Source organism: Schistocerca cancellata, chromosome 3, assembly GCF_023864275.1.
Source record: "Schistocerca cancellata isolate TAMUIC-IGC-003103 chromosome 3, iqSchCanc2.1, whole genome shotgun sequence".
Classification (NCBI taxonomy): domain Eukaryota; kingdom Metazoa; phylum Arthropoda; class Insecta; order Orthoptera; family Acrididae; genus Schistocerca; species Schistocerca cancellata.
In genome coordinates, this window is record NC_064628.1 from 549,207,542 (window position 1) to 549,232,036 (window position 24,495).

Below are 24,495 nucleotides of genomic sequence, written 5' to 3' on the forward strand. Positions count from 1 at the left end.
GTAAATTATTATGTAAACAAGCAGTAGGTGTAATTTGAACCATTTTAGAAACTCAAACGTATACAATGGCATTACACATCAACCTATAAGGAAATACGATTTGACAAGTCGAGTAAACTGTCCACTTTTTTATTTTTCTTGGGAACCCCTGATCTATGGAACAATTATTAATATATGTAAGTATGTATGTATGGGAAATACTGTAGTTGTGGAAATTCACAAGTTTTAGCCAATTCAATGGATGGTAATGAATATGAAGAACCATCCTGGAATTAACTAATAACACCTTTACTTTTCTTTCTTGCAGCTACTCATATGCATCTCTTTTACTCTGTATCATTCTGCTGCAACATGCCTGTGACATATCAGCAACGTTATACAATGTTTGTAACATGAATAAGGCTCAGACCAAAGACTTTGAGTTACACTCTTAAGAAAAGGATGCGCAACATCTTAATCCACCGTAATTTAACTTAACTGCACGCGTTAAACTTCACCTTCTTCTTTCAGCCAACTGTTCATTTCATTGTGACGATGTGCGTTGACGAAATCGCAGTTTCCGGAGCATTTCTGAACTGCAGTACATGTCACTTGTCCTACAGTCGAGGATAATATCCCAAAAACATTTGTCAGAAATGGGAGATTGGATTCAGTTTAGCTTGATGTTGAGACCATACTGCTCAAGGTAAAACTACGTAAATGAGTTGTCGTGGCGCACATCTACAAAAAGTGTGGGTAAGAAATGCATGTATATTGTTCTGAATGAATGTTCACGTGTGTCAACCACAGCACTGCAGTACCATACTGCCTACAGGTTGTTCACAGCTGGAGTAACGAAAATCGATACGCCATGCAATTCTCCAATCACCAACGACGATAGTCTATCAATTTGTGGACTGTAATTGTAGGAGATCAATGTGAAATGTAAGTGGTTTTACAAAAAGTTATTTGTAACTCATGGATCATTCAGGATCGCGTCCCACCTGAAACATTATTTTCGTTCGTTGACTACTTCTCTCAGAATACTCAGTGTACCGTCAGTAATCTCTATAACAAAAATACATTCCACTGCACACTATAATGTGGCTAAGAAGTATAAATGTCGACGCCGATCCTAAAAGCTTCGGAAAATGCAAGATAGTGAAAAAAGTGCATGTCTGACTTCTGTGGTGAGCCTTTAAAGGCAACTAGGGTCTGCAGGTTCTTCCTAAACAAGGTAAGGATTGCAACTTCCTGGCAGATTAAAACTGTGTGCCGGACCGAGACTCGAACTCGGGACCTTTGCCTTTCGCGGGCAAGTACTCTACCAACTGAGCTACCCAAGCACAACTCACGCCCCGTCCTCACAGCTTTACTTCTGCCAGAACATCTTCTCCTACCTTCCAAACATTACAGAAGCTCTCTCAATTGGTATCACTTCTGCAAATCGTTATTTGTAGAACAATTCAAGGAGTCAGATTCTTTCATCAAATATCAGCAATATATACACCAGCTACAGCCAGTAATTCACCCGTTAATCAACAGGAGGATTATCGGCTGAAAATGGTGCTTGTTTAAAAAAAAACACGAAAACATGCAAATCCTGTTCAGAAGATTACGATGTTAGCATGAGGGAAGGTTCGCAGGAGAGCTTCTGTAAAGTTTGGAAGGTAGGAGACGAGGTACTGGCGGAAGTAAAGCTGTGAGAACGGGTTGGGTAGCTCAGTTGGTAGAGTACTTGCCCGCGAAAGGAAATGGTCCCGAGTTCGAGTCTCGGTCCGGCACACAGTTTTAATCTTCAAGGAAGTTTCATATCAGCGCACACTCCGCTGCAGAGTGAAAATCTCCTTCTGGAACGTAAGGATTATTTTGGAAACTGTCTCTCCTACATCAAAGAAAATCGTGATTTCTTGGAAGTGTCTTTTGTTATTTCTTTCTCAGTGAGGCACACTAAAATACAAGGCGCACGCAGCACAGTGAGCATTATAATCATGTTTACCACTGTTAACTCTTGAGCAAACTTTACAGCATTCATTATTAATTTAATTATCTTATTACAACTTTTGGTTCATTCCCGACACTGTCACCTCATTAATTTCGCTGTTTAATTACGGATCCATTACTAAAAATATCAGGAGCAAACAATTGACTTCTGTCTCGTTGCTGAAAACAAATAAGTTAGAAGTTACGGCTGATGAGTGTAGATTCATGAAAGTTCTTTGCGGATGAAATTTGAATTTAAGTTACCTTTAAAAAACCGTGCCTTAAATTAAAAACCCACGAATGGAAGAAACTGTACTTGGTGATTCCGTGAAGATGTCACAAACTGTCAGGGATGATGGGGAAGGGTAAATGTATGAACTAAAGTAACGGACCCTGGTTCTGAAACGATCGTATCGGAATAACAACTGAAAATCATTCTGACACCTCTGTTAGTGCAGTGCATGTACCGGTACTGTTGTTGCTAAGATCATAGGGCAGGCTACTTTCAGATGCAGTATTGGGGACCAAAACAAGATGAAAATGTCTAGTAACCATGGGTTCTGAACTGCATATCTTAAGCGCTATGAGCCGTGTTCAGTAGAAAAGATGTCTTTCACAGTAAGAAAGATGAACAAGTGCTCATAGCTCTTAACGTATGCATTTTAGAGCCCGTGTTTACTGGACATTTTGCCGGCCGTTGTGGCAGAGCTGTTCTAGGTCCTTCAGTTCGGAACCACGCTGCTGCTACGGTCGCAGGTTCGAATCCTGCCTCGGGCATGGATGTGTGTGATGTCCTTTGGTTAGTTAGGTTTAAGTAGTTCTAAGTTGTAGGGGACTGATGACCTCAGACGTTAAGTCCCATAGTGATCAGAGACTTTTTTTTAGTGACCCCACGTTCTTCTTCGCATCAACAGGTGGCAGTACTTTCGCCATTTTGGATTACCCGCTTCGCGGCCGCTACTCCGTTGGTAGCACTTTGCGTTATGTACCCGGCCACCGCGGCGCTCAGAGTCAAAGCTCCAAATGTAAGTGTCCTGGTGTTCCCTACATATTTCTTTACCCAGGCAGTCATCCGTAGGAACGTAGCTGGTGTCACTTTGGCATTGACTTAGGTTTCACAGCACCCAGCCCGACCGGCGGTTTTCAAACGTTTTAAATTTTTTTATGGATTTTTTGTTTTTTGGTGTTTAATTAGTTCTAAGTTCTAGGGGACTGATGACCTTAGAAGTTAAGTCCCATAGTGCTCAGAGCCATTTGAACGAACTGACGGAGGTTGGAGTTGTAAGTACTACAGCCTTACAGAGGACAAACTGCACAGAGCAATACAACCAATAAAAATTATGATCGCCACTGGGAAAACTGTCTACTCCACTATATTAGGCGTAGGTAAAAGAACCCATGTATCAACAAGTATTTGTGCTGGACCCATGTTTAAAGTACAGTATTTAAAATTTAGACCACATTTATTTTCGTTTTAAACACGCTGTATAAAGTACATTGAAAGTTTTAAACGAATCTGTAAACAACCTTTCTCGCAATTTTAAGACTAAGTTCAAATTTTTAAGTTTGTGTTTTAAGTAAAGTTCTTTCTGTAGAAGAGTGGTACTTCCGAATTTTTTTTCTCAGTGAACGCAGTGCTCGTCTGTGGTCTTGCATTGTCATTCTGAAGAAGAGGGTGCTCCCTGTGTGTATTAACTCTTCGAATTCGAAACTCGATTACAGCACGCTGTTTTTCAGACACTGACATAGTTACACTACACACCGCCTCATTACACGTTAAATCGGGAACCACCTAGCGGCAGAGAATGGCATTTTGCGTCAGCGAATTCGGAAAGTCGACCGAATCATATGGATGATACGTAATACCTCAGCCGAAACTGGAATAAAGAATTAGGAGGCTTAGCTTTTTAGCATGACCTCATAAAATTCCATCCTGTGTAACTATTCCATATTTACCAATGTTTATATCTATTTATTATTACCTAAGTCAGTTCGACACGTCAAAAAAGGTAGGATGATATTTGTTGGAAAATCACGTTGTGATCGAACAGGTGCAGTATATCATTTACTTCCATTGTGAGGAAGTTTTTGGTATAAAGCATATTATGACAAAAATTATTGATATTCCTAGAATTACCTCCAGTTTTAATTGAAATAATTATTGTAAATAATTAATACAGCAGCTGATAGTGATTATAAAAACCTGATCTGCCATTTTTTCTTTGTTCTTCATTCTTCCAGAAAAAAGCTAACAAAGTTTGCGTTTAAATATGTAAGTGAACTTTGTGCTCTCTGCAGTATCTATTTACCGTTTGGTCCTTATTCTCTATCATTCATTTTCTTCCTTGTTTTCTTGAATTGATGTTGTCCTCAAAATCTGACTTCGTAATTTTTATCTTTTCACTTTTTGGTTACTTACGCCAAAGTTCCTTATATATTACTGTACTTTCAGTCTAATTCCGTCTGTTAATTTGGCTAAGAATTACTTCAAACCAATGTACAGTTTTTCAGGATTTAGTTTGTTAATCCATTTTACCTATTTCGCTGTTTTTCGTATGCATTTACGTTTTAAAATTATTTCTCAATTTTTGTTTCTTCGTTCATTTTTATTCATTCTAAAACTTGTGTTTTGGTACACGTATGCATTGGTCAAGAAAATATCTGTCCACAATATTGTTTCATACTTCTACGCAATGATTTAGTGTGTGTTGTATCGCGCTACTTCATGTTCATCTTGATGCTAATCGTTAATCCATTTACGGATTTTATAAAATTTGTTTACATTTTTTCAGACATTATTGTCTGCATGTACTTTGGAAAATTCTGGAATGTCAATCGAGAGGTTTCTTCTTTTACATCAAACTTCATCCTTGCGCTTACGGCTCTTTCTGTCTCCACACTCCCTCCCACCAGCCTCCCTATCAGCGCATGCTACTAGGAAGCGGGTGTGACTGCTGCAGCAGTAATTAACCGTGCCTGCGGTTTTCTCTTCCTTTTTCAGGAAAGAGTCGCCAACATTTCCGATTAGTACTTTCTCGCGCGCTCACCATGCGGGATTAACAGTCGCTATCCAGTTCTCTGAGAAGCAGATTACATTTCTGTTTACCTAACATATCTTATTCCAATGCTTCATCCAATTTCCGCCAGGAGAATCCGGCTGCATCTCTGGGAAGGTGGAGGAACTCTGCTAGGCTGTATTATCATTTGCTAAAAGCTATCTTTCAAAATCGGTTTGCATTTGATTTCACAGGAGGTGACTACGTAGTGTAGTGCTCGATATAATATTGATAAGATATAATATAATTCCAAAAGAAAATAACGACCAAACATTTTGATTTATTTAATAAGCATTCGTATTTTATCATCTGTAATTGAGGCGTTGATTTCTAACACATAATCAAATACTTTTCACAGGTTTGTTGTGTTTGAAATATACAGATGATTATTACGATCATTATAATAATCATCGTCATCCGGCACTCATCAACCTCTGCTGAATGAAGACCTGCACCAGTTTCCTTAATAAATTACGATCTCTCGAGAAATACTTTGTATTATTAATGTACATATGTTTTGTACAATAATACATGTACCTTCCATTAGACAATCTTTTCGATACTATGTCTCTAAACCGAGCAAGGAAATTCTCTGATGCACGTGTTATCCATTCGCTTGGATACTTGTCCTTCCCACCTGTGTTTCGTTTTCATAACAATCATAATTACCTTATCCTCTTTAGTCTTTACTTAACTCCTTTTTTGTTTTCTTATCTTTCTGATTAGCAATAACCACGTATCAGCTTCATAAGCGATATTAGTGCTACACATTCATTGTTAACTTTGAGTTACTGACATATTGGAAGCTTATTTTCAGAAATTGTTCTTAGTTGTAGAACGACTTCTGACTCTGATCAGTCACTATTGTCTTCCAATGTCCTAAATACCAAAAATAATAACTGTTGCTACGACTTCTTTTCAACTGCAGCTAATTTTGCTCTAGAAGTTCTTTGTGTATTATGGTCTCATTTTAGTTAAATTTCAAGCAGACGGTCATGAATGAAATATCTGGATCAAAAACTGAATATTTCTTGAATCGCTGCTGAGAAATAATTCAGGCAATCGTTACCAGTTCCGGCCGATACAATATCTTCAGATTTTACTGGGTACAGTGTAAGAGTTCACATCAGTTGCTGCAGCGCCTCCCTCACCATTGAGATACGCTACGGCATAGTGTGTAAAAGCAAAGTAACTATAAGTATTACGAAAAAATGTAGCAAAATGGTTCAAATGGCTCTGAGCACTATGGGACTGAACTGCTGTGGTCATAAGTCCCCTAGAACTTAGAACTACTTAAACCTAACTAACCTAAGGACAGCACACAACACCCAGCCATCACGAGGCAGAGAAAATCCCTGACCCCGCCGGGAATCGAACCCGGGAACCCAGGCGTGGGAAGCGAGAACGCTACCGCAAAAAATTTAGCATTGAAAGCTTTCTTTATAATTTTCATGGTTGAAGTACCGATACTGAACTGAATACTTATGATGTTAAACGCTGTGTATTGTCGTATTTGATTTGCAGCAGGGCGTTCTTATAAACGCTACACTCATCAGTATGTATCTTCTAACAGTAATGTGTAGCAAACATCAGATGAACCGCAATGAATCCGAAGTTTTGGCAGAAATCTTTCTACACAATTAAGTACTTTCTACAGAGTGTCAGATTATCTGTCAGCGAACGTCGACTCAGGATCTGGGTGTGATGAATCATTCTTGATTACACAAAAAAACTGAATTAATCAAATAATTTTCACATTTCCAAATTTCTTAATTTATTATGATAAACATTTTTTTCTCAAAAGAAAATACGGAAGACAGTATACTACAAGTCTACAGCTTCTGTCGTGGAAAGGAAGTTTTTAAATTCTCGCATGTTTATCTCTACAAATATTTCCCACAATTTGTATCAGTTGCTCGTTAGAGAGTAAGTTATCCTATGTGACATACTACCCAGAAACTTTTAAACGCAGAGAAAGATTACAACATTATATGTTTTTCATTAGTTTAAACTTTGTAATAACACACATTCAATGAGGGTAGATTGTCTTTTATGCAAAATAGCCATATCATGAATATAAAACAGGAGGAAGTGTGTTTACGTAGCGAACGCCTGATGAATGAAGTTTTAACTCAAGATTCTCAGTTTTATCTTTTTACTGCGAACTTGAGGTGCAAAAAGAGCTCCACTCAGCTTCTCCTTGCAGTTCACTAGAGACATAAAGCGTGACAATTTCCTTTTACGCCGTTGTCAATGGCACGTATTAAAAGGTTCCTCTTCCTACGCGGACACAATCATCCTCCGACACTGAATCCAATTTAAAACAAAAGAACCACTGTGCCCTGTGCGACCGCCAGATTTCTTCGCAATCGACCCATCAGCGACGGTGCTTTGTTTCGCTGGTAGTGTTTTGTTTGCCACCTGACGCGCTATTGATTGAACGAGCGGTTCTAATGCGGCCTAATGTAAGCGGCCCTGCCGAATCGACCAATAGCCGCTCGGGCGGCAAACGAGGGATCCGGGAAGCGGGCCTGGCGAGAACCGGGAGGGAGGGGAGTTAGGAGGAAGGGTAGATGCAGTGGCGAGTAGGGGAAAGGGACGAGACGAGACGAAAGTGGATCGCGCGGTTGCCTACCTCTAGGGGATTCGACCGGACGGAGTGTGCAGACGGCATCACCGCGGGCCCGCGGGGACGTCACGGTAAACGCTCATCGAGACCGGGGTCGAAGTTCTTGCGACGGGGGTATTAAGTCCAGTTTGGAGTCATATTTCCAGCCTGCATTTCAGTATTAGTTAAAAGAACTAATGCCAATTTACTTCTTCTGCAAAATAAGGTCGGCACCTTTGAAGTGGTTTTCTTTGTGGTTTAAATTCAGTATTTGTTTAGTATTCCACCATCTGGCATCCTATCGATCCTAGCCATTCCGTTACATAGTTAACTGAACAAATTCCCTACTCTGATCTAATGACTTCATTTATTATCTGATAGCAAGGTCTGCAGCCTCTCATAAATTTCACTTTAGCGGTCGAAATCCGCGTTTCGTGTTGTTTTTGTATTGTTCACGACTCTGTGCCGTACCTCAAAACATGATTTGGCACTACTGTATTATGGTTCGTCTTTCTTTCTGCAGTTTGTTGATCAATGTACGAAGTATTGTGTGGGACATCATCTGATACTTAATAAATTTATTCTAGCAAGAGAGTGTTGTTGTTTACAGGGTCTACCTCTGTAATGACCGAATCATGAAGGGTTTCCAGAAGGAAAAGAAGAATCATCGCATTGGGAAACCGCTGCTTTCACTCTCACTGATCGCGAATTGGAGGTATACAGCGAAGCAGTCATGATCCATCTGTAAGCAAACAGCCTCGGACGCCATATATCGAGGCCATTAAACGTCAAGGAAGGCAAACTTCCAGAGGGCAGAAGGGTTCTAGAGGAGAGATCCAGCCAGGCTCATGCAACGAATACTGCAGCAGATACTAAGTGAATGGGCATTATACTCAATTAAGGTTATGCACCAAGAAGGACTAGAAAGCATGCCCGTACATACCTAGGGTTAATGGTTCCCATTGTACTCATACAAATGTCTGTATGCCACTTTCGTTGTGACGAGTGTTGATGAGCACGTGAACCTAAGGGTTCTATTAGGAAAATAAAATCTGGCACTTACATGGTTCGTTCTCTATAGTATCATACATTAATGTGTATACCTGAGTCTTAAAAAAAGTATAGTTTGAGGTGGACATTTGTTCTGGAAACTGACTGAAGAATCTAGTAAGCCTCATCTATGTTTTACACTTACTAAAGTAATAAACTAGTGTCTGTGCTCTTTCCCATGCTGATTGCAAACACGTGAAGAAGCAATAAAAAGCAGACCACTAAGCCAACCCAACGTCGTTTAGTGTGAATTTTTAGAAGTGAACAGACAGTCGTTGTAATTGCATTTGCTATGTGCTGTGAAGTTTACCTACGGTTTTTTGCACTTAGCCATTGAAGGCATTTTCTATTACATTACATGCCGTGTTGCAGACTTCAGTATTCAACAAGTAACAAAGATATGTAGACACTTTTAACTCATTTGTGTGACTTTGTTACTAATTTGTCGGAGCGTTGTAGAACCTTCGTTCTCCTGTCTTGTTGCCTTACCCTGGGGCATAGATGTGTAATAATGGCAGGCAGAAATCGTTAGTTGGTTGATTCGTGGGAGGGCACCGAACAGCGAGGTCATCGGTCCCCTCAGATTAGGGAAGGATGGGGAAGGAAGTAGGCCGTGCCCTATCAAAGGAACCATCCCGGGATTTGCCTGAAACGATTTAGACAAAGCACGGAAAACCTAAATGAGGATGGCCTGACGCTGGTCTGAACCGTCGTCCTTCCGATTGCGAGTCCAGTGTGCTAACCACTGCGCCACATCGTTCGGCAGCAGAAATTGTGTTAGCGGAGTACTGCACCAGAAGCCGTTTCACAAAGTCACAGGCTGTGCCTACCGTAACAACAGCAGCAACTCGGCCTCCACAACAGTAGCGCTAGGCCTTTACAAAACTGGCGAAGAGGGCTTACAAAACTCCCTGACACGTACGTCAAGAGACAGGGCTCTAAACACTACTTGCAAGATGTCAGTTGTGACAAACGCATGAGAACTGCAAATTGCATCCACACCTGCCACAGTCGTGAGTCTCGTTCTATAACGCTCCTCATCTTCTTCGTCCGCCGACCTTACACCCTTGCTGAAAGTCGTCACAGCACTGGCGACCGAAAGCGCACCAGTCAGGCAACCAGCGCTTCGGCTCGTCCTCCCCCGATATGTTGCAGGAAATCGGCGCGCTTCGCCAGCGTCCGCGGCCGGGAGGAGGGGTACGCCTCCGGGCAGGCGAGGCTGGCCAATGTGCCCAGCGCCCCAAAACCGATAAAGCAGGTTGGCGGCTACGTCTGGCGGCTCGCTCCACATTTTCTCCCTGTGAGCGCGGCAGATGTCCGGAACCATCGCTGAGACAGCCATTCGATACAGGACAATAGGCAGGCGTTTCTCTGGAGCGAGCACAGTGACACGTTTGACGAAAGACATCCATTGATAGGAAGTATTGCTTCATCGGGATGACAAAAAGGGAGCAGGTTTCACTTCTAAAGACTTATTTTTGTATGTAAACGCTAGCATTCGTATTATTTCCATTCTGCTCTATAGCACTTTGTGTGCCTCACTGCCTTATGCAGGGATTTCATCGGTTTCATTAGCGAGATGAAACGGAACAGCATCGGTGCTGATAACTGCCTTAGACTACGTGTTGTTGTTGATAACGAGGAGGCCAGACGATCAGTTGCTTGTCCTAAGGCACGTTATTTGGAAAGAATTATTACTCCCAATGTTCAAATACTGCAGTACACTGATAATATATGCTTATACTCATGTAGTTCCACAGAGGATTCCGCAGACAACCTTATAATAGTGGCAGTAATAGAAATGGTTGACTGACTGCAAGCAAACGAACAAACTATCTCTTCTGAGAAACCTTCGGTTACTATTTTTAAAGACAACGTGTGACAAATAATGAAGTTTCCAAAGGAAAGAACTCGTTACGAGATAAACCGACAGCTAAATACTTGGAAATGTCTCGATTGCAGACTCGGGTCAATTCCTCATATCAGGTTCATTTTTAACGCTTGTCTCCCTATCAATAACATCATCAGAACATTAACAAGAGTGTGGTGGGGTGTCAACACCAAAATTTTATGCACCGTACATCGGATATTCATTACCATCAGTTCAATTGCAATATCTACGTTAACGCTAGCCTGAAGTATATACGTAGATTAGATACAGTACAATACCGCTGTATACGGAATCGTCTTCAATCGATGAGGTCAACACCTACAAAGGCGTTACTACTGGAGACACTGCAAACACCTCTTAAATTTAGGCGTCAGTAGGTTGTCACCAAATATACACTGGAAAGGGTAGCGCTCACAAGTGATCCACTCATTAACAAATTTGAAATCCTTCTGGATAACAGAGCATTATATTGACCTTCAGATTTTCCATAAGTTAACAGAAGCTAAAAAATCTTTCCAAAAGGGTCATGATACCGAAGTGTCTTCTTATATACGTGTAGCCTTTTCGTCTCTTCACGTCTGTTGCTCCACTTACAAGCGAACTAATATGCTTGAGGAGGTGAGGTGTGATGACCGTGTCCCTGTCTCGCGCACCTGCACTGTCCAGTTCTCGTTAGCTACTTCCCTCATAGAACTGCACTGCAACGAAACTGAAATTTTCTCTATTCAACCTTACTCGTTTCGCGAAATACCGTCACTGTTACGTGATGTGCTTGTGCAGATAAAAATCAGTGGGTACATTGTTATCACAAAAGAATCTGTCTATCTCGGTGTTAAAAGCAGCTTACTTGCTTACATTATACCACGAAAATCTCTTTCTGAATTCTGAAACAATTTCTGAAAATGGATCTCCTTTACAGTCGGCTGGCATGGAAACTCCAGTAGCGTGGTGGGGATGAATGATGGGTGGGTTTCAAAAATGATTCAAATGGCTCTAAGCACTATGGGAGTTAACATCTGAGGTCATTAGTCCCCTAGACTTAGAACTACTTAAACCTAACTAACCTAAGGACATCACACACAGCCATACCCGAGGCAGGATTCGAACCTGCGACCGTACCATCAGCGTGGTTCCAGACGAAAGTGACTAGAACCGCTCGGTCACAGGGGCCGGCTGGGTGGGTTTGGTATAGGATGTTGTCCACAAGAAAGGTAAGACGAGAAACATTTGTGGAAAGTGATAAGAACAGAAAACAAATTCCATGAGCGTCGTTTAGCATAACATACCACTTTCAACTAATGGTAGTCATTCAGTTGAATTTACAAGCCTGCTTTCGGTGATTCAGACAAAGGAATAATGGATAAACGATACATAGAAAAACATCCATTTCTAGACTGAGCCCTACAATCCAGCCAAGATGCAGTAATAATTACAAAATATACAATAAACATCTGAGTGTAGAAGAAATTGGGAAGCAGTTGCATTAGTGAATTTAAAGTGAAATGGTGTTACTGTACTACGGCATGCAGTCTGTTTACCAAAAACTAAATAAAAATATGCGATGCTCTCAAATATTAAATGAATGCAGTGTACTGAGAAAAAAAAACAGATGAAGCACATATGTATCTACATCATAAAATTAAAACATGCAGTTTGTGCAATCACTGAAGTAAAAGTAAAATTAAGAGAGCCTATCATTTATTAAATATCGACACACAGAGATACTCTCACCAGCTTTTGACAGGAAACAAAGGCGTTGACTCATTTAATCATTGCTGGGAGAAGGGGTATATCGCTGTTCCCGGACGGCAGTCAGAGCACCCATCTGTTGATAGTGGCAGGCGCGCCGCTTGATGCAGTGGAGGTTCCTGTCAGTGAGACGCCTCGTGAAGCAGCCATAGGCTTCCGCAGGAAGTGAAAACACACAGTTAGCGCCTCGTTACAATTGACCTGCCAAACAGCTTAGTACCTAAAATCTGAAGGCTAACCAGCTGAGATAATCCTCAAAATTGTCACTTTACATGTTTAACGTAAAATCATTATCTGTAGCCATAATAATCTAGCATTTAATGATACTTTTTGACCAGTTTTAATCAAGATCGATTTATTATAATGAAAATAAACACTGCATACTCGTTCCAATACAAATCTAAACAGTAAACGCTTTATAATATATGATATTATTATTCATCAGCTTTTAATTTATTACATAATCCTCACATTGCTAGCAATATAAGAACACAGTGACAAGTTTCTAATTAATATAAGGAAATTTGATATAAGAAAAATCTATTTTGGATCATTCAAGGCCCCTTACATTAGTCCTTAGTCTTCTCTGTGATATGGCATGAAATTCTCTACGTGATGTTGGCCTTCATGTTTGCCTGGTCTCAGAGCCTCTACTTCTACCGCACTACAGCACTCAGTGTCATTAATTTTCCATGGTTCTTTGTCCTCTAAATTAAATTTCCCTGTCTGATCCACAATATTACAGTATTTATCATGTGTTGTGATTAATACCAGGTCACCCACCTCATATTTTATCACACGTACAATCTTGTTATAGCATTCATTTCTTTGCTTCATTTTCGCTTCTAATGTATGCATTGGAAGTTTCATTTTATGTTCACATCTTATGGCTGTCTTGGCAACACCTCTGATGAGTTCAGAAAATAAGTTTTTATGTTCCTGATTTAATAAGAATTTTTCAGTGTTTGAAGCCAGTAGGTAGATGTGTCAAGTTGTCAACCACACTCCCAAAGCCTTCCAGATATTCTTTCCATCAGCAATGCTTGTGATGTCAGTAAGTCCACCACATGCAGTTGGTTTCTTTCATTACTCTTGTTGCAGGATTCGATGCAAGTCTATATTTTACAATCGAAACATGCTCAGTATTATTTTGACAAAGTAATACTTCCCATTCCCCGGAAATTGTCTATAAGTATTCTTATTTTACTGACATTTACAAAATAATTATTAAACAATTTCACATATTTTGATTTTACTTCCAATACTATCATAACTTGTGTACACTTGCCTCATGACTTTAAGAAGGGGCCCAGGAGATCAATTGTGACAACATCCTTAATTCAGTCTGGATGCATTGTGACTTGTAGTCTGACTGTCGTAGTTTCCTCCTTTTGGCAGGTATCACATGTCTGCAGCAATTTTTGCACCTTTTCTCTCATACAAGGAAAATACGATGTCTTCTCAATTTTTCTTGTAAGCTTCGCACAGAACTCCTCTCATCAGATTGGTATGTTACTCACTTTCTAGGGAGCAATTTACATTAATATATTCAAAACCTGGTGCCTTTCTACATAATATGTCTCAAACAGTGCTTTGAGTTCATTATTTATACACAATTTCAGACAAATATACCTGAAGTGCAACGGCCCATTTAGTCAGCCTTCTAAGATATAAACAACATTCAAGTAAAAGGAAGAGCGCTCTATGGCCCGTCACTACTTTCGTTGTTCTACCTGCCAAGTAATATCGAAATTTATCAAACCACCAAAGGATTGGTAGCACTTCTAGCTCTGTAATGTGGCGTTTCAATTTCGCCAACGCTCGACTTGCAAAGGCTATACTTTATATTCCTTCTTCAACGGTGTCGCCTAGTCGATAAAAATGCGTGGCGATCCCATAATCAAATGAGCCACATGCTATACAAAAATCTGTGCGCAAAAAGATATTCGGAATGCACTACTGACTTTTGAAGTCCTCAAAGCCTCGCTGACAATATTCAATTTAATGCCATACTACTTTGTGCCTCGAGAGGTTCAGTAAGTGAGGATTATTCGGTGACTCATTCCCTCAGAGTTTTCTACAAAATCCGACAGAACTTGTAACACTACCGCGTATTAATGATTAGCAAATTTGGTTTAAACTTGCAGTAAATGTTACCCTCTGGGAGGATTTTTTTTAATTTGACTGTGTGTTACCTAACAAACAGAGGAAATCGAACGTGAATTTCGTAATGGTAGCAGTTAGTATACACCAGAAAGGCTAAAATTTTGCAAGAAATTAGTCACAGTGTTCTTGCAAATGAAAAATAAAACGGTCGCCAGCCAAATTAGGCATAATAATGTGGAAACATTATCTTCAATGAATCTATTTTTACTCTTGCAAAAGTAACTTTCATAAATCCTTTCTTAATCAAGTGCAGTGAACACCTATAATAACTAGACGAACTACACAGTGAATAGCAGTAGTTGTCAACTGAATAGTTAAGCAATCACAGAAATGGAAAGGTGAATTTAACCCTGTTAACCACAATATTTACTTCTACCTTTACTAATTTGGTACACAAATTGTTCCCTAGGGCATACACAAGACTAAGTGGCATCTGGTAAGAATTAAATTTTGACTAACACATATATACACATCACATATGCAATAAGATAACACTGTAGCCATACCATTTATATATACTCTCTTAAATAATCACTTCTAGTTTCTTTAGATAGAAAACAACTCTTCAGTTTGGTTTTTTCCTGATATAAAAGAATGAAATGGGTGGGGGCCACAAACCACACTTTCTTTATATATGCAAACTTTACACACTTTTCAGAAACATTTTGCATTATGATGAAAGCTGAATTACTGCCCCACTTAAGATAATTTATTTTGCAAAGTTTTAACATTATTTGAATTGACAATACTCTCTATAAAATTCAGAAAAGACTTTAAGTAAAAGTTCAATTTCAGTTGACTTCATGACCAAATGCTTTATAACACCACTTGTGAAGCAAGTGATTTTCACTGAAAATTTTTGTACTGCTGAACATTGAAACTCTGATATTTGTAAAATGGAACCAAGACAAAACACATTGGAGATTTTCATGGATTTAATAATTAATGTCTCCCGTTATATCACTGAAGTTAATAATCTAACTACTCTCTTCTACATATTTTTGCATTCAGACGTACGCATTGTTAAATAACGCAGATGATTGTCATCTTTTTCACACACAGGGTACTCGCATATTGGTCATTATGAGGAGAGAACCATGATAGGTACCATGAAAGGAAACAATTTATGGTTAGAACACAAAGTTTAGTATTATTTGTATTATTATTGCAAATTAATTCACACAAATACACTGGTTCATAGTGATATACAGTTCTAACTTCTGGAATCTGATGTTGTTGGAGCAGTGGCGCAATAGCTGTGGCGATCCCATGGCAGCTACCTGGTCTCTCATCTGGTGGATTATTGCACTATTTGATTTCTTCTTGGCGACGTAAATATTAATTTTAGAGCCATTCCCAATGCGAGAGCACCCTTTTATAGCAGTAACCACATCCGAGGCCGTTCCATCCTAGATGAGGATACCGAACGCCTCACTCGGCACCTGCGGTGTTGACTCCACAACTGCTGGCCACTGACTGCCTCCTGTGCTCTCTCGATTTCCGCCCAGATCGAGCGCCAATTCCACCTTTTAGCTAGCGCCACACCATGTCCAGAGCGGAAGGAAATCACTATGTCTTTTACATTATACAATACAAAATCTCTAAGTATGGACCAGCTTTTACAATGCAGATTTTCATACATAAACAAACATTTTTAATAAAATTCCATTATTTAAACACACTATTACGTGAAACAATTTATACATCATAAAGTACCACCTCCCTCCAATGATCTAAAGAACTTAACTAGTAACGGGTGAACACTTCTTAAATAAAGTTGCACTATACCGATTGCTCGCAATCGATTGTGGTGTTACAAACTGAGGAATCCCCTTAACTGTTTTTGCAATGAGGTGTAGGAGAATCTTTTATGGATTTTAATTTTGCCTTTAAGTTCAATAAAGTCTTATTTTCCTTCGTTAAGCAATTTTGCACTTCAATTACCGAAGGTTAAGCGATTATGCTTCTTTGCCAACCATTCTACACATGTCATCGGCAGTCCCAGCCCAGGCAAAACCAGTACCGAAACTTCACAAATACTCTCAATAATCTGTACTGCGAGCAAAATGTGTCCCTTTACAGCCTTACATTCGATATCTTCAGCGACTACAATGCACATACCATTCATCGCAAAATTCGATATTTTCTTTCCTTGCCCTAACCATGTCGTACACAACTGTTGTGACATCGCGTTAATAGGACCTTCTGAGTCTGAGAAACTGCCATAATTTACGTCGATAACCTCGCCATTATAATGGCTTGCACAGATTCTTCAGTATCGCAGTATTGCACAGAATATTCTCGCAGTAGATCATCCGTTAGTTCGCCTCTGTCTTTCTTATTGTGCAATCCCGCGGTCCTCTTTCATTGCCAGGGATCGATGTCAGTTATCTCGCAGCGCTCACGCTATTATATACGATATTCACTGTTTACATCTGGCTCCGACTTGTCCAGTTCACTTAACCATGGTACTTCGCGCTCAGCGTCGTGGTGAGTGAAGCCACTATCTTTGTCTGTTTAGTGATTACATCTTACTCTGAATCCGTGGCCGCACGGTCCTATGTTATCAACCTTTGATTATCATATCTTCTGACATTTGATCTTTCTACAGTGAATCTTCCAGAGGTTCTTGGCTGTCTTGTTCTTTGATTCCAGGTCTTGTCTACTCCCTTATAACATGCACAGCTTCTAACGCTTGTCTGAACGCCTCTACAATATCCTTCGGTATGGTTAACAGTTTCTCCTCATTTCACACCGATAGCTTCCATCTGATTAGTGATATCATTGCTTCTGTAGTTATCGGTTCATTTAAGTACACATTCTGTTCATACAACTCCTGGAAAAACCTTTTAAGACTTACCCTGGTAATCCATCGAGGGCAGAGTGACAGCAGCCTAACGTGAAGTACTTTAGTAATGGAAATGGAAACCAACAACTGTAATGCAATTAATACGTCATTTATTCAAAACATGTTTCCGTGTGAGAAAATGTCACTTTCAGGCTCCAACCGTAATCAGTCATCAATCTAGAAACCACAGTGACACATGTTTCGCACTATTGTACCTATAGCATGTATCGAATACACAACGTCTGAATTACAGTACAGCTCTTGGTTCTAATTTCCATTACTCAAGTACGTATTAGGCTTCTGTCAGGTTCAGTACGTACTGCAGGCATACGCCCCATGCGTAGTTTCTGCTCTGAATCCATACGTAAGACATCTTCGACTTGCGTCTTTATTTGTGTTGTTTCAGGAGCAATCTCTCCACTCATGTCTGTCTTTACAGTGTTCATGTTTGTTGCAATCTCCTTATGTCGCTCAGCTTTTCCTTGACCTCTTACACTAGTTTCTTTCTGAGCATGGTCCGTTTCAATTCAACGTTCTTTTATATCTTCCTTATGTTAAACTCTACTCCTTGTCTTATCTTCCTTAAGCTCTTTAAATTTTCGTCATATTTCTTCTGATTTTCTTCAAAAAACTTTTTTTGAGTTTCTTCAGAAATGTTTTTAAAACTTTCTTCAGATTTCTTCTGACTTTCTTAACAACATTTTTTGTTAGCTGCCTGTTGGCTTAAAGCATGCAGGTCTGTTTCCTGAATCCATTCTTCTTGTCTGACCATGTCATAATTTGTGAACAAGTCCACAGTCGTAGTTTCGACATTTTCTGTCATAGTAGCATTACCCTCACTGTAATCACACCATATGCCAGACACGTCAGTTTCACATTGTCAACATACTGTCAGACACTTTAGTTTCGCAACTAAACGATACTGGTAAAGCGGAATCACCTAGTATCTCATCGTCTACCACGGCTGTCACCGTGAGATATACTTCTTCAGTTTCAAATTCAAACGATATCACTGTGTCAGAGTTACTTGACACCTCATCATCAACCATTTCTGTCTTTACTGTTCCTAAACGAATCTCCTCGGTTTCACATTTAAATGGCCTTGCACGACATTTCGATATTCTCATTGATAGTTGCAATTATTAAATTAACTACTTCTACTTACAGTTACGGAGCCTACCCCTGACGTATACACAACAACACAATTCCACTGCACTTTACAATGACAACGCCCGAACTCAGCACCAGACTACACTCTGAAATCAATAATATAAAACAAAATATGCTTGCTGCAATCTTTAAAATTTACTTGTTAAGCAAAGATATCTTACTTGCATGTATAAGGAGGTCTACACAGGTCAGGAGTAACCACAGCTGTTGACTAATTTCATCATGCAAGACGATACAATAGAATTATTAATCGTTTTCTCAATTTTATTGCTCTTTTTGTGTTTCATGCTGTTATCAATCACTAGTACCTTATAATTTTGCGGGCCAGCTGCTTACGGTCGTCGGGACGTCAGCTCTGCTGCTGTGAGGCACAAGAGAAAGGCAGACCGCGGCGTGTACGCTACAGCACGTGACCCTACAGGTCTTACGAGTCCCAGAAGCTGTCTCCGGCGGGGAGCATGTAATTATTTCAGACGAGCTTAATAGTTCTTAACTGCGTGTTTAAATGCATCCAGCCTCGATAGTACACGACAAAGTCAAGGCGAATAGTGGGTAACTTTTCACTGACATATTAATTTCCCATGGGCACTGCACAGAGTCGATAGTTCACGTAGTTTGGTGGGCAAGCCAACAAGTGTGACGTCACATGTTCGTGGCGGGACCCGCAATTCTGTTGGGCAACGTCTACTGCTCCAGTGGCAGGGGCTGTGTAGTGAGCGATGCAGCTCACAATGCCCTATTGACTCGGTATCGGCTCTCCTGTTGCGCCGTGTTTTGGACTGTTTTTGAACTGCTATGATCTTCAGACGTGTGTCTCCAGCTTGTGTCAGTGGTGGGGAAACGATACGGCTCGTGATGCTCTATTGTCTTGATTCTCTTACGTGATGCTGCGATGTGATCGTCACTTGTTCGTCTGCCATGGACGAAAAGTTGGTACAGTCCTATTGCCACCTCTTCAACCTCAAGTTGTTTGCGTAGCACTGATGTGATGTTGTTCCTAGTGATATCACTCTGCCCATTAACACACAAACCACTCATGATGTCACGGCTACGTGAATATTAATTTAATGGGCACTGCTATCGGCACGTAGATCCGAAAACTGCAAGTTGCCATGCAACCGAACTAATATGGATGTCAAGGTGCGGTGAGGGGAGTATATATAACGACTGTGTCCCTGTCTCACTCACCTGCACTGTCCAGTCCTCTTTAGCTTCCTCCCTCATAGCACTGCATTGCATCGAAACTAATTTTACTGCAATACGCAGGTAACTACAGATGTGATAAATGCGGTACTACACTGCAGGTTGAGATAACACAAGTCCAGTAGTAGCTGGTACTATTATTGAATTGTGCACCTTATGTGACTGCATGTTCACACAATAAATCATAATATTTCTTGATATCACATTCGCATCCATTCACTGCAATCCACCAAGGCGTCATTCGTGGCAATGTACACCCATCAAAAAAGGTTTTGCATCACCGCGGTTCCGAGAGGTCTGGAAACTGTACAGAATTTCTGCTCTTTTTATTGGTCATGAAAATCACGCAATGCATATTGTACTACCACACAGCGAGACATTCAGAGGTGGTGGTCCAGATTGCTGTATACGCTGGTACCTCTAATACCCAGTAGCACGTCTTCTTGCATTGAGCATGCCTGTATTCGTCGTGGCATACTGTCCACACGTTCATCAAGGCTCTGATGGTCCATATTGTCGCACTACTCAACGGCGATTCGGCGCAGATCCCTCAGAGTGGTTGGTGGGTCACGTCCACCATAAACAGCCCTTTTCAAACTATCCCAGGCATGTTCGATAGGGTTCAGACAGTTGCTCAGCAATATCAAAAACTTTTTATCTTTCTGCAATGTTGCAGAAGGAACATTCAGTATCCGTATCCCTATGACAAGACTTCGTTTAAACTCAGTGAAATGCCTTAAAGGCATTATTGACTAACATGGAATCCCAAGTGGATAATCTCAAAGGTAGCTAACGCTTGCAAACGATACAGCGTGTATTTAAAGCAAATCTGATTTTCATCCACATAGTGGCATTACTGCTGCCACTCTTGTGCGAGGGGCGCGAAATTTGAATAGACTTCATCTTCTAGTTCGTGTTACGATTTTTTTCAGTCAGTGTGCATTCGTACCACGATCTGTCTTGCCCGCAGTTGCGAAATGGCTGAACACGTCAAGTAATGGTTATGGAAACTAACACTATGATCAAAATGTCCCTATCCAGCGCATAGTAGACACCGGTAGAGCCTGTCGACATCGCTGATCAGCCAGCAGGTAGGTCAATTTCGTTGCTTTTCGGTCCCTAAACTCATTGCGGAATATTAGTAACAGCATGTGACTGAGAAACTGAGAACCTCAACAAACCCTCGAATCGAAGAATCAATGGTTGTTACAAAATTTGACTCATACTAGACCTAGGAATGTGCCTGGTAGTAGCTCATTTTTTGTGTATTTCACTTACGCTGATTTCTACACAATTCCGAGATTTACACATGTCCAGTCATGCAAGTCAGTTGCGCCTAGTCCACTGAACTGTGTACCTATCCGGTAATTCCCACAGTGGCGGAGGCACCGTAGTTTGTACCCTCTGGCAGCGACACGTGGCAGATGTCACCTTGGGCCCGAGGGTGGTCCGGGGCTGGGCTGGTGTGGGGATTAGAGCTGGATTACGGGCTGCAGAGTAGCTGGCGCACTCTGGCGGCGAGTCCCCATCAGATGCGGCTGCTCAGCCTCCCATTAAGGGAGACGCCGCTCGTAAGGCGAAGGCGGCGCTCACTGGCCGCCCTGCTGTTCGTTTCGCATCTCCTAGCCGTCAACTTTTATGTTGTTCTCGCTACTGTCTGTCGCTCAGTACGCCCTCAGTCTCACAAACGGACTAGGCTTTTCCGACACATCTGTCAGCAGCTCGTGCGCTGCTGTTGCCTCAGAGTATTATATGGAGTAACATGTAGGAATTCTGAGCAGCATTATGGAGAAGATGGCAGATAATTTACAAAATGTATAAAAAATTTGTATAGTGGCAACAGAAGACATTCAGTAGAAATCTACTGTTGCTCATACCACACCTCTCAAATCCATACGTATTTTAAGATATTTGCATGTGCACTATGTGATCAAAAGTGTCTGGACACCTGGCTCAAAATGACTTACAAGTTCGTGGCACCCTCAATCGGTATTGCTGGAATTCAACATGGCGTTGGCCCACACTTAGCCTTGATGACAGTTTCCACTCTCGCAGGCATATGTTCAGTCAGGTTCTGGCAGGTTTCTTGGGGAGTGATAGCCCGTTGTGCTGCACTGAGGTTAGGTATCGATGTCGGTTGGTGAGGCCTCGCACGAAGTCGGCGATGCAAAACATCCCAAAGGTGTTCTATAGGATTCAGGCCAGCACTCTGTACAGGCCAGTCCATTACAGGGATGTTATTGTCGTGTAACCACTCCGCCACAGGTCGTCCATTATGAACAGGTACTCGATCGTATTGAAAGATGCATTCGCCGTTCCCGAATTGCTCATCAACTGTGGGAAGTAAGAAGGTGCTTAAAAATCATTGTAGGCGTGTGCTGTGATAGTGCCACGCAAAACAACAACGGGTGCATCCCCACTCTATAAAAAATACGACCACACCATAACACCACAGCCTCCGAATTTTACTGTTGGCACTACAAATGCTGGCGGATGACGTTCACCGGGCATTCGCCAAACTCACACCCTGCCATTGGATCGCCACATTGTGTACTGTGATTCGTCCCTCCATACAACATTTTTCCACTCTTCAATCGTCCAATGTTTACGCTACTTAGACCAAGCGAGGCGTCATTTGGCATTTACCTGCGTGATGTGTGGCCTACGAGCAGCCGCTCGACCATGAAATCCAACTTTTCTCACCTCCCGCCTAACTATCATAGTACTTACAGTGGATCCTGATGCAGTTTGGAATTCCTGTGTCATGGTCTGGATAGACGTCTGACTATTACACATTACGACCCTCTTCAACTGTCGGCGGTCTCTGTCAGTCAACAGACGAGATCGGCCTGTACGCGTTGTGCTGTTCGTGTCCCTTCATGTTTCCACTTCACTATCACATGGGAAACAGTGGACCTAGGGATGCTGAGGAGTGTGGAAATCTCGCGTACAGACATATGACAAAAGTGACATCCAATCGCCAGACCACGTTCGAAGTCCGTGAGTTCCTCGTAGCGCCCCATTCTGCTCTCTCACAATATCTAATGACTACTAAGGTCACTGATATGGAGTACCTGGCAGTACGTGGCAGCGCACTGCACCTAATATGAAAAACATGTATTTTTGGGGGTATCCGGACAATTTTGAACACATGTTGTATGTATGTATTCTATATCTCTTCCTAGGACCGACCTCAACCAAACGTGGTACACTTACCACTTACTGTGGGAAACAATCGGTGTGTGGGCAAGAAGTACTTAGCAAAGAGGTGGGGATCAAACAGAAGTGTACTCCAAAACGCTCGAAATCTCATATTTTATTCGTACAGTATTTCAGAATGAGACCACCTAGTATCTTGCAACAAACTATATACATAATTGTAAACCAGTATGAAATTTTTCCCTCTGACAACCCCAACGGAATGACGAAAGGAAAAAAGTTTATACCTTACAACATTTCCACTGAACACATGGTAAAACTGCAGCATGAGGCATGCCGTTTTAATTTATTACTTCGTTGCTACTAACTCTATTCGCAAAACACTTCGCAGGCAGTATCCGCAAATTCAGCTGAAATTATTTACAAAAATATGTGATTATACAATAAATAGTTGAGGAGATACGATATCATGAATCAGTTAACTTAAATGAGTATTGTTTGGAGAACGCCTGGAACCGCGCGACCGCTACGGTCGCAGGTTCGAATCCTGCCTCGGGCATGGATGTGTGTGATGTCCTTAGGTTAGTTAGGTTTAAGTAATTCTAAGTTGGAGGAGACTGATGACCTCAGAAGTTAAGTCCCATAGCGCTCAGAGCTATTTCAACCATTTTTTGTCTTGAGAATTCATAATTGGAAAATACGTGTTCTACTTCGTGGATACATGAAGTTGGAGCTGATATAGAAGAATTTTATCATCTGCCATTTTGCCTTATTCGTCTTATTCTTCCGCAAATCAATGCATGGTTAGACATCTAGCGAGGTCGCGCAGTCAACGGCACACTGGACTCGCATTCGGTAGGACGACGGTTCAAACCCTCATCCGGCTATCCTGATTTAGGTTCACCGTGATTTCCCTAAATCGCTTCATGCAAGCGCTGCGATGGTTCCTATGAAAGGGCACGCTCGATTTTCTTTCCCATCCTTCTCTAATCCGAGCGCGTGCTCAGTCTCTAATGACGTCGTTGTCAACGGGACGTCAAACATTAAAGCTTCTACTCCAGGATTAGGCCTTACGACCAGCCTGGCCTCTCCATTTCATCCTCGGCCTGTCCACACTCCTGCTTCCAATAAGACTGTATTCTATTGCTTTCCGTGAGATTTTCTGAGTTGAAATACGTAATACATGTTTTTTTTTTTTTTTTTTCAGTCTTGCTTTAGTTGGATTACCTCCTCAGATAACGGCTGTTCCCGTAGTTCTTTTCTCATGTCATCATTTCTTATTTTGTCTTTTGTTATCCAGCCTTCCACTTATGTAATGGACTTCATTTCTGATGTTTCAGTTTGCCTTAGGTCTTTTGTTGCTTAAATCCCACTTTCAGCTCCTTCTAGTACTCAGACGGCTCTAAGCACCATGGGACTGAGGTCGTCAGTCCCCTAGACTTAAACCTAAAGGACCTAAGCACATCACAGACATTCATGCCCGAGGCAGGACTCGAACCGGTGACCATAGCAGCAGCGCCGTTCCGGCCTAAAGCGCCTAGAACCGCTCGGCCACAGCGGCCGGCCTCTTATATTACTATGGGTAGTGGCATGACAGGCCATAAAATTTCATTACGGCTTCTCCTCTCGTTTT

The 24,495-nt window shown here is 41.2% G+C and overlaps 1 protein-coding gene across 1 annotated transcript in view; it reads left to right on the forward strand.

The window, feature by feature from the left end:
• The window catches only part of LOC126176418 (uncharacterized), a 679,232-nt gene that overhangs the window by 307,501 nt on the left and 347,236 nt on the right, over window positions 1-24,495 (forward strand). The gene's annotated exons all lie outside the window — the stretch shown is intronic.